Source organism: Bufo bufo, chromosome 4 (assembly GCF_905171765.1).
Source record: "Bufo bufo chromosome 4, aBufBuf1.1, whole genome shotgun sequence".
Classification (NCBI taxonomy): Eukaryota; Metazoa; Chordata; class Amphibia; order Anura; family Bufonidae; genus Bufo; species Bufo bufo.
The window spans coordinates 330,846,195-330,861,990 of NC_053392.1; the positions used below are offsets into that span (position 1 = coordinate 330,846,195).

The window sequence follows — 15,796 nt, forward strand, 5'->3', positions numbered from 1 at the left end:
CTGTTATGGAGGGGATCTGTGGATGGCACTGTTATGGAGGGGATCTGTGGATGGCACTGTTATGGAGGGGATCTGTGGATGGCATTGTTATGGAGGGGATCTGTGGATGGCACTGTTATGGAGGGGATCTGTGGATGGCACTATTATGGAGGGGATCTGTGGATGGCATTGTTATGGAGGGGATCTGTGGATGGCACTATTATGGGGAGGGGATCTGTGCACTGTTATGGGGATGGGGATCTGTGCACTGTTATGGGGAGGGGTATCTGTGTATGGCACTGTTATGGGGAGGGGTATCTGTGGATGGCACTGTTATGGGGAGGGGGATCTGTGGATGGCACTGTTATGGGGGGCAACTGTGGATGACCATGCTATGGGGGGATCTATGAATGACACTATATAGCATCTCAGTGTCATCTACAGACCCCCTTCCCCATAACAGTGCCATACGCATATCCCCTCCATAACAGTGCCATCCACAGATCCCCCTTCCCATAACAGTGCCATCCACAGATCCCCCTACCCATAACAGCCCCGGCCCCGCCGCTCACAGCAGTATTCCTTAACCGGCAGTAACTTGTCAACGAATCCCGTTATCGAATAATCGGCCGATTCGTTGCTATGCGGGCAATCAGGCACTATACCTGCGGGTCCTTGAACTTAAAATCACCGCACCTTTATTACCTTACAATGAAGCTCCAGTAACAGGCAGAGTGGGCGGCGGCGTAACGTCATGTTACGTGCCTGCTCCGCCCACTTTATGAATGAAGCAGGCGGAGCATGCGCGTCACGTGAGTTACATTACGCTGCCGCCCGTTCTGCCTGTTATTGGAGCTTCATTGTAAGGTAATAAAGATGCGGTGATTTAAAGTTCAAGGACCCGCAGGTATAGCGCCTGACCACCCGCATAGCAACGAATCGGCTGATTATTCGATAACGGGATTCGTTGACAACGAATCCCTTTATCGAAAATTATCGATAATGTCGATTAATCGTTGCAGCCCTATGTGCGTATGACTTTTTGATCGCTTGCTATTACACTTTTTGTGATGTAAGGTGTTTACGGTGTTCATCTGAGGGGTTAGGTCATGTGGTATTTTTATAGAGCAGGTTTTTACAGATGCGGCTTAGATGTATACTTTTTTTGTTTTGTTTTACATTTAACACAATAAAAGCATTTTTGAAACAAAAAAAATCATGTTTTAGTGTCTCCATAGTCTGAGAGCCAGTTTTTTTTATTGTTTGGGCGATTCTCTCATGTAGGGGCTCATTTTTTGCAGGATGAGGTGACGGTTAGATTGGTACTATTTTTGGGCGCATACGCCTTTTTTATCGCTTGGTGTTGCACTTTTAGTGATGTTTTAGTGATTATTTTTTATGGTGTCTATCAGACGGGGTGGATCATGTGATATATTTATAGAGCTGGTTGTTACGGACAAGGCGATACCTAATATGTGCGTTTGTTTTCTATTTTTATTATAAAATCAGGGGAAAGGGGCATTTTTTTTCCTTTTTTTAACTTGAAACTTTTTTTTTTTTTATTGAAAACACTTATTTTAACTTTTTTTTTATTTCTGTCCCACTCTGGGACTTTACTTTTGGGGGTCTGATCCCCTGTGTAATGCATTACAATACATCTGTATTGCAATGCATTGCCTGTTAGTGTATGACACTAAGTCATACACTAACAGGTTGCCTGGCAGCCGGCGAGCGTCCTTCCCTCAACGCGCCTGCGCCGAATACTGAACGTCATGAGATTTCCGCAGCGCACAGGAGAGGCAGGAGGATGCGAACGTTGCCTGGCCATGTCAATCAAGACTTGGAGGGCATGTAATGAGGTGGGAGAACGGAGCCTCTAGGAGCAGGAGAAACTCTGCCCCCTGATCCTAGAGGGCTAATGTGCATACTATAAAAGTTAGAATTCTGCAGTAACGGGGGCATGAATAATCACAAGAATAGCATAGTTAGGTGCAGCGGACATTAGCACATCGCTAATGTCAGCCAGTTTATTAGTGGAAATTCTAGTGACAGAAATCCTTTAATTAAAATTAAATTAAAAAATAAAAAGTCAAATAAAAAAGTTATAGCTATAGTTATTCGTTTTATTAGTTATTAGTAATAGTATAGCAGACTACGTACACACATGCACAGATTTTGTGTATACATGTATACAAACATACACACAGTTTTCCCTTTTTCTATCATAATTTTTTTTTGTGCGTAAGACCTCTTGCACACGAACGTATTTTCATTCCATTTCAGGTTTTTTTGTGGCCCATATATGGAACCATTCATTTCAATGGGTCCGCAAAAAAAACGGAAGGTACTCCATGTGAATTTTGTTTCCGTATTTCCGTTCTGCAAAAAAATAGAACATGTCCTATTATTGTCCGCATTATGGACAAGGATAGTACTGTTCTATTAGAGGCCAACTGTTCCGTTCCGCAAAATACAGAATGCACATGGATGTCATCTGTATTTTTTGCGGATCCGTTTTTTACGAACAGCAAAATACAAACGGTCGTGTGCAAGAGGCCTAAAACATAATAAAGCATGCATATTATTTTTATTTTATTTTTTTAAAGCCAAACCCTTAACCTCTTTAGGACACTGGGCGTACAGGTCTGCCCTGATGTCCTGGTACATTATTGAGCAGGCACCTTGGCTAAATGCGCGTCAATTCAGACCTGCGGTTTGCGGCTTTTCATGTTGCGGCGGATGTGCCATCGGGTCCCCGTGGGGATGTAGGGGGGACCCGATGGCATGGAGGGCAGTGCGATGCCTTCCTTAGGCATTTGCGCTGCCTTCCGGTGACGAGGATTAGACCCCCAAAAGTTGAAGTCCCAAAGTGGGACAAAAAAGAAAGTGAAAAAAAAGTTTAAAAAAAAAAAGTTTTCCCCGCAAAAGATGTAAACTTTCAAGTAAAAATAAACAAAAACGTCATTTTGACCAAATAAAGTTAAAAAAAATTGGTAAAAAATAGGGGAAAAAAAAAAGTTGACATATTAGGTATCGCCGCGTCCGTATTGACCGGCTCTATAAAAATATCACATGACCTAACCACTCAGATGAACACTGTACAAAAAAAAAAAAACTGTGCTAAATAAACAATTTTTTTGTCACCTTACATCACAAAAAGTACAACAGCAATCGATCAAAAAGGCGTACGCCCACCAAAATAGTCTATCTATCAGATAGGTCAATCTAACCGTCACCTCATCCCGCAAAAAATGAGCCCCTACCTGAGACAATCACCCAAAAAATAAAAATAAAAATGGCTCAGAATATGGAGACACTAAAACAAAAATTTTTTGGTTTTAAAAAAGCTGTTATTGTGTAAAACTTACATAAATAAGAAAAAAGTATACATATTAGGTATCGCCGCTTCCGTATCGACCGGCTCTATAAAAAGTATCACATGACCTAACCCATCAAGTGAACACCGTAAAAAATAAAAAAATAAACGGTGTAAAAAAAGCCATTTTTTGTCATCTTACATCACAAAAAGTGTAATAGCAAGCGATCAAAAAGACATATGCACCCCAAAATAGTGCCAATCAAACCGTCCTCTTATCTTATAGCCCACAAACTGAAAAAACTATGGCTCTCAGACTATGGAAACACTAAAACATGATTTTTTTGGTTTCAAAAATGAAATCATTGTGTAAAACTTACAGAAATAAAAAAATTGTATACATATTAGGTTTCGCCGCATCCGTGACAACCTGCTCTATAAAAATACCACATGATCTAACCTGTCAGATGAATGTTGTAAATAACAAAAAACGCAACGATGCCAAAACAGCTATTTCTTGTTACCTTGCTTCACAAAAGTGTAATATAGAGCAACCAAAAATCATATGTACCCTAAACTAGTACCAACAAAACTTCCACCCTATCCCGTAGTTTCTAAAATGGGGTCACTTTTTTGGAGTTTCTACTCTAGGGGTGCATCAGGGGGGCTTCAAATGGTACATGGTGTCAAAAAACCAGTCCAGCAAAATCTGCCTTCCAAAAACCGTATGGCATTCCTTTCCTTCTGCGCTCTGCCGTGTGCCCGTACAGCAGTTGACGACCACATATGGGGTGTTTCTGTAAACTACAGAATCAGGGCTATAAATATTGAGTTTTGTTTGGCTGTTAACCCTTGCTTTATAACCGGAAAAAATATTAAAATGGAAAATCTGCCAAAAAAGTGAAATTTTGAAATTGTATCTCTATTTTCCATTAATTCTTGCGGAACACCTAAAGGGTTAACGTTTGTAAAAATCAGTTTTGAATACCTTGAGGGGTATAGTTTCTTAGATGGGGTAACTTTTATGGAGTTTCTACTCTAGGGGTGCATCAGGGGGGCTTCAAATGGGACATGGTGTCAAAAAAAACAGTCCAGCAAAATCTGCCTTCCAAAAACCGTATGGCATTCCTTTCCTTCTGCGCCCTGCCGTGTGCCCGTACAGCAGTTTACAACCACATATGGGGTGTTTCCTGTTTCTGTACAGAATCAGGGCCATAAATATTGAGTTTTGTTTGGCTGTTAACCCTTGCTTTGTAACTGGAAAAAAAATATTAAAATGGAAAATCTGCCAAAAAGTGAAATTTTGAAATTGTATCTCTATTTCCCATTAATTCTTGTGGAACACCTAAAGGGTTAACGACGTTTGTAAAATCAGTTTTGAATACCTTGAGGGGTGTAGTTTCTAGAATGGGGTCATTTTTGGGTGGTTTCTATTATGTAAGCCTCACAAAGTGACTTCAGACCTGAACTGGTCCTTAAAAAGTTGGTTTTTGAAAATTTCTGAGAAATTTCAAGATTTACTTCTAAACTTCTAAGCCTTGTAACGTCCCCCAAAAATAAAATTTAATTTCCAAAATGATCCAAACATGAAGTAGACATATGGGAAATGTAAAGTAATAACTATTTTTGTAGGTATTAATATGTATTATAGAAGTAGAGAAATTGAAACTTGGAAATTTGCAAATTTCTCAAAATTTTTGGCAAATTTGGCATTTTTTTTATAAATAAAAATGATTTTTTTTTACTCCATTTTACCAGTGTTATGAAGTGCAATATCTGACGGAAAAGAAACTTTATCAGAATGGCCTGGATAAGTCAAAGCGTTTTAAAGTTATCACCACATAAAATGACACTGGTCAGATTTGCAAAAAATGGCCTGGTCCTGAAGGTGAAAATGAGCCCGGTCCTTAAGAAGTTAAAATACCGAAGATGAATTTCTTAGGGGATCAACATAAAAAAAAAAGAGTCACTCGGTCACTCTGTCCTGGCAGTAAAGAAGAAGCAATAAAAAATAGGCCATCAAAATCCAAAATGCGTGCTAGTCCTTTGAAGTCTTGCGGTGAGCCCAGCCAGTAGATAAAATACACAAGCAGCATTCATTTTCACTGTAAGAAAATAGGATAATGGTTTTTTTTAAATATTTTGTCTTGAAATTGTTTGTAATAGGAAAAAAAATGATAAGAAAGGAAAAATGTACATTTTGTTCATAATTTTTAGTTTTTCCTTAATATTTTGTAAAAAAAATCTTATATTTGTCATCTAATGGCACAAAAGAAAGGCCCAATTTGTCCTCTGAAAAATAATATCAAATAAATGGAGGTTGGCTCAGAAATTAGTTATTTGCAGTTAGGTCGATTGCTAAAAATGAAACAATTAAATAAGTTGGTTGTAAACTTTCATTGTATGCTTTTCGCCGTGACCATTATAGCAGACTGCTGCCAATTTATTAGCAAATTTGGGTAGGAAAAGTAGGAATCACACAACATAGATTTATGAAAACAGATGTAGTTACTAAAACAGACATGTAAGGAGAGGGGGACAGCTCCTCTTTAAAGTTATAAATGCAAACAACTGGCTCTCTAGACACCTCAAATAATTACTCAATGTTGTAAATGTTTGAATTATTTTTAATAGAGATAAAAGTATAGTACTAAAACATGAATAATCACTGCTAAAATGTTATAAATTCAACCCAAATAGAAAGTGACCCGATTGTTCTGAAAAGTCACATATAATCTCCTAGTGTCCTACTGTATCCAATCCCTTTCAAGGCAGAATTTAGTAATGTGACCGCAACATACGTACATACCTTACATACACACACACACACATATATATATATATATATCATTTTTTTTTGGGCAGCTGAAGACATCTGTGTTGGTCCCATGTTCATATGTGTCTGCATTGCTGAGAAAAATGAAGTTTTAATATATGCAAATGAGCCTCTAGGAGCAACAGGGGAGTTGTCATTACAGCTAGAGGCTCTGCTCTCTCTGCAACTGCCACACCCTTTGTACTTTGACTGACAGGACCTGGCAGGAGTGATAAAGTTTACACTTTCTGGCCCTGTCAAAGTACAGAGGGTGCGGAAGTTGCAGAGAGAGCAGAGCCTCTAGGTGTAATGACAACACCCCTGTTGCTCCTAGAGGCTCATAGGCATATATTAAAATATAATTTTTCTCAGTAATTTGGGCACATATGAACATGGGACCAACATAGATGCCTTCAGCTGCCAAGCGCACAGGCAACAGGTCAGACAGTTTCATAAGTACAAATCTGTTGGCTGATACCCTGCTATACATGGCAGGCCAGGAGTCCTTTGTAAGGCCTCTGGCTGCCATGGCACCCATTGAGACTCTCCCTCTGAAAACCCCTTAGATGCCATGATTGCTACGGACCGCAGGATCTAAGGGGTTAAACAGGATTGCCGCTAGTACCGATTTCGGCTTTTGCAGCGGGATGTCAGCAGTATGCTACAGCTGACACCTACTGCTGATGGTGGCGGCCGCTGCCATCTCCATGCTGTAATGGTGCATTAACGTAATGCTTCCTGTAACGTGCATTGACAACATGGTGCGTTGATGGGTTAAAGATAAGATTTATTTTCTCTCTCATGTCCTATCACAGCAACGTATAACCCCAGAAAACACATGCATTTCCTGGCTGGGATTTTATATACTGCCTATGACACATATGGGGTCATTTATCAAGACCAGCAATGTATATGCTGGTCTTAACCCGTTCGCTACCAGCACCGAACATGTACGGCACTGGAGCGATGTGTAAACATGGAGCCCACTCATCCGTGCAGCGGGCGCCTGTCATAATGTAGGGGGAGGGGAGGAACATCATAATGACAACAGAAGCAGAATGACCCGAAACTAGGCCACACGGCTAGGAAAAGGTAAAGGTCACCACCTAGGAAAACCCTAAACCTAGCCATGACTCATGTCAGTATGAATAGACCCTGAAGGTGGGAATATTCATACACCGTATACCTAGGATCTAGATACCCAGAAAATCCCTAGGTGTAGTGACAGGGTCTGAGACCACTGGTTCCTTCCCAGATGAACGACCCAGCGTCTCCCTGAGGCCCAGGAAACAATGAGCAAAAGGGGAAAACAAAATACAAAGGGAGAACACTTATCTTCAATAGAAAATGGATGAGCAGGAACTCAGAAGCGGACAACACACCAGCTCTTCCAACTCCAGGCAGATGTGAACCGCATGGTAGGAAGTGTGAGTCCAGACTAAATAGAGGAATAGTAATGACCACAAGCTACACCTGAAACAAGAGGTGTGGTCATACCAACAACAACACTGCAAAGTGAAACCGAGAGGCTGTCAGATAACCTCACGTGATGCAATCTCTCAGATCTTCTAACCTCTGTCATGGTAAGGGATCGTGACAGCGCCATGGCCGGCAGATCTCTGCTGTTTCAAACAGCAGAGACATGCGGCTAATTACCATGACTGGCAATAATACCGATCACGGTAATTAAAGGCTTTAGATGCTGTGATCAAGTGAGATCACAGCATCTCAATGCGCAAAAAAAACGGAAACTTGCGCTTCCAGGCTACCTACCGATGCCCAGTGCGGCCAATGTGGGCATCGGTAGTTGTGCTGAATACTGTAAGCCTCGCTGACGAGGCTTCAAGTGTCCATGCTGCAATTCTTATTTTGGCCACCAGATGGCAGGCCAGGATAAGAAATGAGCAATTTCTAGTGTAAATCCCATTTATAAAATCCCTGATAGAACAAAATCAAAAATTTAAAAACATTATTTATAGGCTCATATGAGCTTTAAAAACTTCACAAAAAATAAAAAAAGTAAATAAGTATAAAAAATATAAAAGTTGAAATCACCCCCCTTTACGTATAATTAAACAATAAATACCTAAATAACAATAAATATAAACATCATGGGTATCAATGCAACCGAAAACGCCCATACTATTAAAATATTTTAAAAATTTCCAATTTCCAACGCGAATGGCGTAATGGAAAAAAGGATGAAAATGGCTGATTTGCCATTTTTTCATTGCTTCTCTTGCCCAAAAAAATGCAATAAAATGTGATCAAAAAGTCTTGCACAATCCTAAATGGTATCAATAAAAACGACAGATTATCCTGCAAAAAATGAGCCCCTAAACAACTTAGTAGACATAAGTATAAAAAGTTTATGGGGGTCAGAATATGGCGATGTAAAAAATGTGTTTTTTTTTTTTACCAAAGTTTACATTTATTTTTACACTATTTAGACATAAAAAACCTATACATATGGGGTATCGTTGTAATCATGCTGACCCAGAGAATAAAGGGCATGGGTCAGTTTTTCCGCAAACAAAACGCCGTGGGCACAAAACCCATAAAACGGTGGAGAAATTGAGCTTTTTTTCCAATTCCACCCCATTTAGAATTTTCTTTACTGCTTCCCACTACATTTTATGCCATAATTAATGGTGGCATTAGAAAATACAACTTGTCCCGCAAAAAATAAGCCTTCATACAGCTAGGTGACCGGAAAGGTAAAAAAGTCGTGGCTCAAGGAAAATAGGGAAGAAAAATGAAAACACAAAAACGAAAAAACATCCGGTATCCAAAGGGATAATACCCCTATGCTGGCGGCGATGCCAGCCGTAGGACATAGTTTAAAGAGGACCTTTCACCGATTCTTACCCTATGAACTAAGTATACAGACATGTGGAGCGGCGCCCGGGGATCTCTCTGCACTTACTATTATCCCCGGGCGCCTCTCCGTTCTCCTGCTATGCCCTCCGGTATCTCCGTTCCCTAAGTTATGGTAGGCGGAGTCTGCCCTAGCGCTGGCCAATCGCATTGCAGAGCTCACAGCCCGGGAGAAAATAACCTCCCAGGCTGTGAGCTCTGCGCTGCGATTGGCCAGCGCTAGGGCAGACTCCGCCTACCATAACTTAGGGACTGGTATCTCCGCCTACTATAACTTAGTGAGCGGAGATACCGGAGGGCATAACGGGAGAACGGAGCGGCGCCCGGGGATAACAGTAAGTGCAGTGAGATCCCCGGGTGCCGCTCCACATGTCTGTATAGTTAGTTCATAGGGTAAGAATCGGTGAAAGGTCCTCTTTAAACTACACCAGCTCCCTTAGGCTACTTTCACACTAGCGTTTCTCGTTTCCGGTATTGAGATCCGGCACAGGATTCCATTCCGTTCCGTTTGGTTGTGTTCCCATACCGAAGAGCAAACCACAGCAAGCTGCGGTTTTCTTTCCATCATGGGATGACCCACAATGCAAGTCAATGGGGACAGATCTGTTTTCTCGGACACAATATAAAACGGATCCTTTCAATGGTGTTCAAGACGGATCCGTCTTGGATATGTTAAAGATAATACAACCGGATCCGTTCATAACAGATGCAGCCGGTTGTAGGTAACGGAAGCGTTTTTGTTATATACTATATATAGTATAGTCTCTCGTGTTTTCTGAGGCTAACTGCAAGACATTATGGGCATGCCCGCAGGCCAGGGCACCGCTCAGAGTGCTGTCTTCCTCCTTCTTCATCTTACTTGCCTTGCTGAGCTTTCTTCTGATCTGTAAGATGGCAAATGCCACTTTAAGTAATTCATCCAAAGTTAATCACAAAAGTTTTGGATTTGCTAGAATCAAATTTTTTTTTTGGGGGGTGGGGGGAAATTTGTGACAAAGTAGAATCTATTCGCTCAACTCTCTAAATGTTACAATAGGAATAAGTGGAACTTCATACAGCATGAAAAGTTTATGCATTGCTGTAAATGCCATACTATAATAAATGTATATTCTAAATAACATAACACATAATGATTGGATAGATATGAAATACACTCACCTAAAGAATTATTAGGAACACCTGTTCTATTTCTCATTAATGCAATTATCTAGTCAACCAATCACATGGCAGTTGCTTCAATGCATTTAGGGGGGTGGTCCTGGTCAAGACAATCTCCTGAACTCCAAACTGAATGTCAGAATGGGAAAGAAAGGTGATTTAAGCAATTTTGAGCGTGGCATGGTTGTTGGTGCCAGACGGGCTGGTTTGAGTATTTCACAATATGCTCAGTTACTGGGATTTTCACGCACAACCATTTCTAGGGTTTACAAAGAATGGTGTGAAAAGGGAAAAACATCCAGTATGCGGCAGTCCTGTGGGCAAAAATGCCTTGTGGATGCTAGAGGTCAGAGGAGAATGGGCCGACTGATGCAAGCTGATAGAAGAGCAACGTTGACTGAAATAACCACTCGTTACAACCGAGGTATGCAGCAAAGGATTTGTGAAGCCACAACACGCACAACCTTGAGGCGGATGGGCTACAACAGCAGAAGACCCCACCGGGTACCACTCATCTCCACTACAAATAGGAAAAAGAGGCTACAATTTGCACGAGCTCACCAAAATTGGACTGTTGAAGACTGGAAAAATGTTGCCTGGTCTGATGAGTCTCGATTTCTGTTGAGACATTCAAATGGTAGAGTCCAAATTTGGCGTAAACAGAATGAGAACATGTATCCATCCTCTGATGGCTACTTCCATCAGGATAATGCACCATGTCACAAAGCTCGAATCACTTCAAATTGGTTTCTTGAACATGACAATGAGTTCACTGTACTAAAATGGCTCCCACAGTCACCAGATCTCAACCCAATAGAGCATCTTTGGGATGTGGTGGAACGGGAGCTTCGTGCGCTGGATGTGCATCCCTCAAATCTCCATCAACTGCAAGATGCTATCCGATCAATATGGGCCAACATTTCTAAAGAATGCTATTAGCACCTTGTGGAATCAATGCCACGTAGAATTAAGGCAGTTCTGAAGGCAAAAAGGGGGTCCAACACCGTATTAGTATGGTGTTCCTAATAATTCTCTAGGTGAGTGTAGATGTAAGATATGTACACAGATAGATGAATAGATAGATATATATTAGAGAGATACGGATAGATACATAGATATTAGGGTACTTTCACACTTGCGTTGTTTGATTCTGGCAGTCAGTTCCATTGCCAGGCAAACTGTATGCAAACGCATGTCATTTTTTCTGACTGATCAGGCATTTTTCAGACTGATCAGGATCCTGATCAGTCTGAAAAATGCCTGATTAGTCTGAAAAATGCATTGCAATACCGGATCCGTTTTTCCGGTGTCATCAGGCAAAACGGATCCAGTATAATTTTTTTTCTCATTTTTAAAGGTCTGCGCATGCGCAAGTACGGATCCGGCATTCCGGTATTTTGAATGCCAGATCCGGCACTAATACATTCCTATGGAAAAAAATGCCGGATCTGGCATTCAGGCAAGTCTTCAGTTTTTTTGCGGGAGATAAAACCGTAGCATGCTACGGTTTTCTATTTTGCCTGATCAGTCAAAATGACTGAACTGAAGACATCCTGATGCATCCGGAATGGATTGCTCTCCATTCAGAATGAATGGGGATATAACTGATCAGTTCTTTTCCGGTATAGAGCCCCTAGGACGGAACTCAGTGCCGGAAAAGAAAAACGCTAATGTGAAAGTAGCTTAGAGAGATACGGATAGATACATAGATATTAGATAGATAGATAGATAGATAGATAGATAGATAGATATTAGAGAGATACGGATAGATGCATAGATATTAGATAGATAGATAGATAGATAGATAGATAGATAGATAGATAGATAGATAGATAGATAGATAGGAGATAGATAGATAGATAGATAGATAGATAGATAGATATTAGGTAGATAGACAGATATAGATATTAGATAGATAGATATAATAGATAGATAGATATTAGATAGATAGATATAGATATTAGATAGATACATATGAGATAGATAGATATGAGATAGATAGACAGATTTTAGGTAGGTAGATAGGATGTGTCCCCACCCCCCAACACTACCCAATTATTTCCCACTTGCTTTGGCAATGCTAAAATGTATTTAGCCCTGCCAAAAAAGCTTATTTGATTTGATTTGATAGATAAATATATAGATATGAGATAGATAGATACGGTAGATAGATAAATATATATATATTAGATAGATAGATATAGATAATAGATAGATATAGATGATAGATAGATATAGATGATAGATAGATATAGATGATAGATAGATATAGATGATAGATAGATAGAGATAGATAGAAGATAGATAGATATAGATTGATAGATATGAGATAGATAGATAGAGATAGATAGATAGAAGATAGATAGATATGAGATAGATAGATATTAGATAGATAGATACAGATAGATAGATAGATAGATATAGATAGATATAGATTGATAGATATGAGATAGATAGATAGAGATAGATAGATATGAGATAGATAGATATTGATAGATAGATAGATAGATAGATATGAGATAGATAGATACAGATAGATAGATAGATAGATAGATAGATAGATAGATAGATATAGATAGATAGATATTAGATAGATAGATAGATAGATAGATGATAGATAGATATTAGATAGATAGATAGATAGATAATATATTGATAGATGATAGATAGATAGATAGATAGATAGATAATATATTGATAGATGATAGATAGATAGATATAGATAGATAGATAGATAGATAGATAGATAGATAGATAGATTACCCAGGGCAATGTCAGAAGTCCCTTGTTTCTGCTGAGCAGCTGGTGTGACTCCAGAAGTGACGGTAATGGCTCCTGTCACTACTTTAGAGCGCAGGCCACTAGGCCAGGGCTGCCTGTGAATAAGAAACCACACTGGCTCGCCATTTCTGCAGGCAGCAGATCAACTTACATAGAGAAGTATTTGCTGTAATGAGAAGACACCGGCTCACATGCTTTCTAAATAGAGCACCGTTCACACAAGACTGAGCCCTGACACATCACATACACATAATAATGCACAGCCAGCATGAGAGCTGGTACAGGACTGCTTGTTACCAGACATGATTGCTGGTGTGGGACTGCTTGTTACCAGAAATGAGAGCTGGCATGGGACTGCTTGTTATCGGACATGAGAGCTGACATGAGATTGCTTGTTACCAGACATGAGAGCTGACATAGGACTGCTTGTTACCAGACATGAGAGCTGGTACAGGACTGCTTGTTACCAGACATGATTGCTGGTGTGGGACTGCTTGTTACCAGAAATGTGAGCTGGCATGGGACTGCTAGTTATCAGACATGAGAGCTGACATGAGATTGCTTGTTACCAGACATGAGAGCTGACATAGTACTGCTTGTTACCAGACATGAGAGCTTGCATGGGACTGCTTGCTATCGGACATGAGACTGCTTGTTATCAGATATGAGAGCTTGCATGGGACTGCTTGCTATCGGACATGAGAGCTGACACGAGACTGCTTGTTACCAGACATGAGAGCTGGCATAGGACTGCTTGTTACCAGACATAAGAGCTTGCATGGGACTGCTTGCTATCGGACATGAGAGCTGACATTAGACTGCTTGTTACCAGACATAAGAGCTGGCATAGGACTGCTTGTTACCAGACATAAGAGCTGGCATAGGACTGCTTGTTACCAGACATGAGAGCTGGTGTGGGACTGCTTGATATCAGCAAAGCCTGCACTGTTCCCTTGTACTATTTTTATGAACATCTCCTCCGTCACAGATTCCATCAAAAATGTCAGATTAGCGCAACACTCTTTATCCTGGTAAAATGACGGACACCATGGCGGACACCCAACAGACCACATTATAATGAATGGGGTCTGTTTGGCGCCATTAGTGTCCATCATGTGACATCCGTCTCCGGCTTGCATTCCATTTTTCTGCTCCTATGATGAAACAGAAAAATTCCCAATGCAGATGTGAACAAAGCCGAAAGAACATCATGCAAAAAACTAACAAAAAACGCTAGTATCAACCTAGGTTTATCTGTGATCCTACATACCGAATGAAGCCCTGAACAGATGGGTTGGATGCATTTATTTCTGCCACTGTAAGGGATTGTTAGTGCAGCATGTCCATGGTATCTTCTATACTCCAGTCCTAGGTAAGGGGTGGTCACAGAACATAGCCTGAGGACACTTTCACAGTGGTTAAAAAGAGAAAGAACTAGAATATGACTCCCTTCTACTATCCACTGCTCCTCTGACGACTGGTCACCATACCTGATAATGATGAGGGGTCGTCGCCCCCAGATGATCGCTGCATGTCTTGCTCCTGGAATGGGGTGGGGGAAGTTCCTCCTCTGGGGCTCGGTCCTGATCTGGGGTCGCTCCTCTATAGTGTCCTTATGTCTAAGAGATAAGGACTGGTATCGTCATGTGATGGTGACATCTCTGTCACCAATCAGATCCATTCTCAAAACCACTGTGATTGACAGGCTGGACAAGTAGTGTGTATATATATATATATATATATATATACTGGTTTTAGGTTTCCATGGTCAGAAGTGATCCAGATTACAGTCCCTGATTGATCCAGATTACAGTCCCTGATTGATCCAGATTACAGTCCCTGGCATAGACAGGTGCTGAGGTCCCCAGGGACTGGGGGGTGACTAGAGGTAGCAATCCTGGAAAGCACCCAGGGGAGCCCCGGCTCTAGGCAACACGAGCTGTCATCTGCACTGGTATCGCTCACCTCTAGTCGCGACATATCACAGGATCAGTACAGACGCGACAGGCGACCCCTGCAGAGTGTGAGGGGAAGTTCGGGCTGAGCCCCGCTTCTTACCTGGCTCTGAAGAGCGGCCGTCCCGGGAAAGTTTGTCACTGAAGACGAGTGGCCGGGAAGACGTGACTAAAATAGGCTGCAGCCCGGAGCGGCGCACACTCCCCTCCCTAGCAGCGCAGGCAGCTCCCTCACTGCTGGGGGAGGAGGAGGAGGAGAGACAGACGGGCACAGCGGGCGGGAGGGAGGGGAGGAGGAGGAAGGTGCATCTCCAGTAAGTGGAGCACCATTGTCGCTGACACCCTGATGTGTGAGGAGTCGTACATAATAGAACAGCGGCCACCTTATCACATTACAGGGCAGCTAAGTGTGTATTGGGTGTAATTAAAGAGGTATTCCCCTATCTTTCCAGAACTTTAACCAAGCAGTCTACCCCCTAACCCTTTTACCATAACTTTAGCACTAAGCCGCATTACTAAATCTGACCAATGCCTGTCTATACACACCAAATCCCCTTTATGCCCCCTTCACAATAGAACAGTCCTTTGGTGCCCTGTTCACAGTAGTGATGCCCCCATACAGTAGTTATGCCTCCACACAGTGGAATACCCCCTAAGTGCCCCCACACAGTAGTTATGCTGCGTCTCAGTGCCCCCCTATAATAGCGCTGCCCCCATAGTGCCCCTTTTACAATAATGTCCACTTACTGTTACTAAAATACATTTTTAAAATAGGTAATCCTCACCTAGTCCTGTTCCCACGATGGATGGAGCACATCATGCTCTCCCCAGCAGCAGGAGCGATGCTGTGAGGTCATTGCTCCTGTTGAGCTGCGAATGAGACTAGAGTGGTCCGAAAGTATGAAGACACCTGAA

The 15,796-nt window shown here is 41.4% G+C and overlaps 1 protein-coding gene across 2 annotated transcripts in view; it reads right to left on the bottom strand.

The window, feature by feature from the left end:
• POPDC3 (popeye domain containing 3) overlaps positions 1-15,115 on the bottom strand; it is a 60,301-nt gene extending 45,186 nt beyond the window's left edge. Inside the window, exon 1 of one of the 2 annotated variants that reach the window (XM_040428814.1) lies at positions 14,985-15,115. The gene's annotated coding sequence lies outside the window, so the exon portion shown is untranslated. Of the gene's footprint in view, positions 1-14,416; positions 14,508-14,984 lie in introns of those variants that run through there. The other variant, XM_040428815.1, reaches the window with a different exon arrangement.
• Positions 15,116-15,796: the final 681 nt, after the last annotated feature.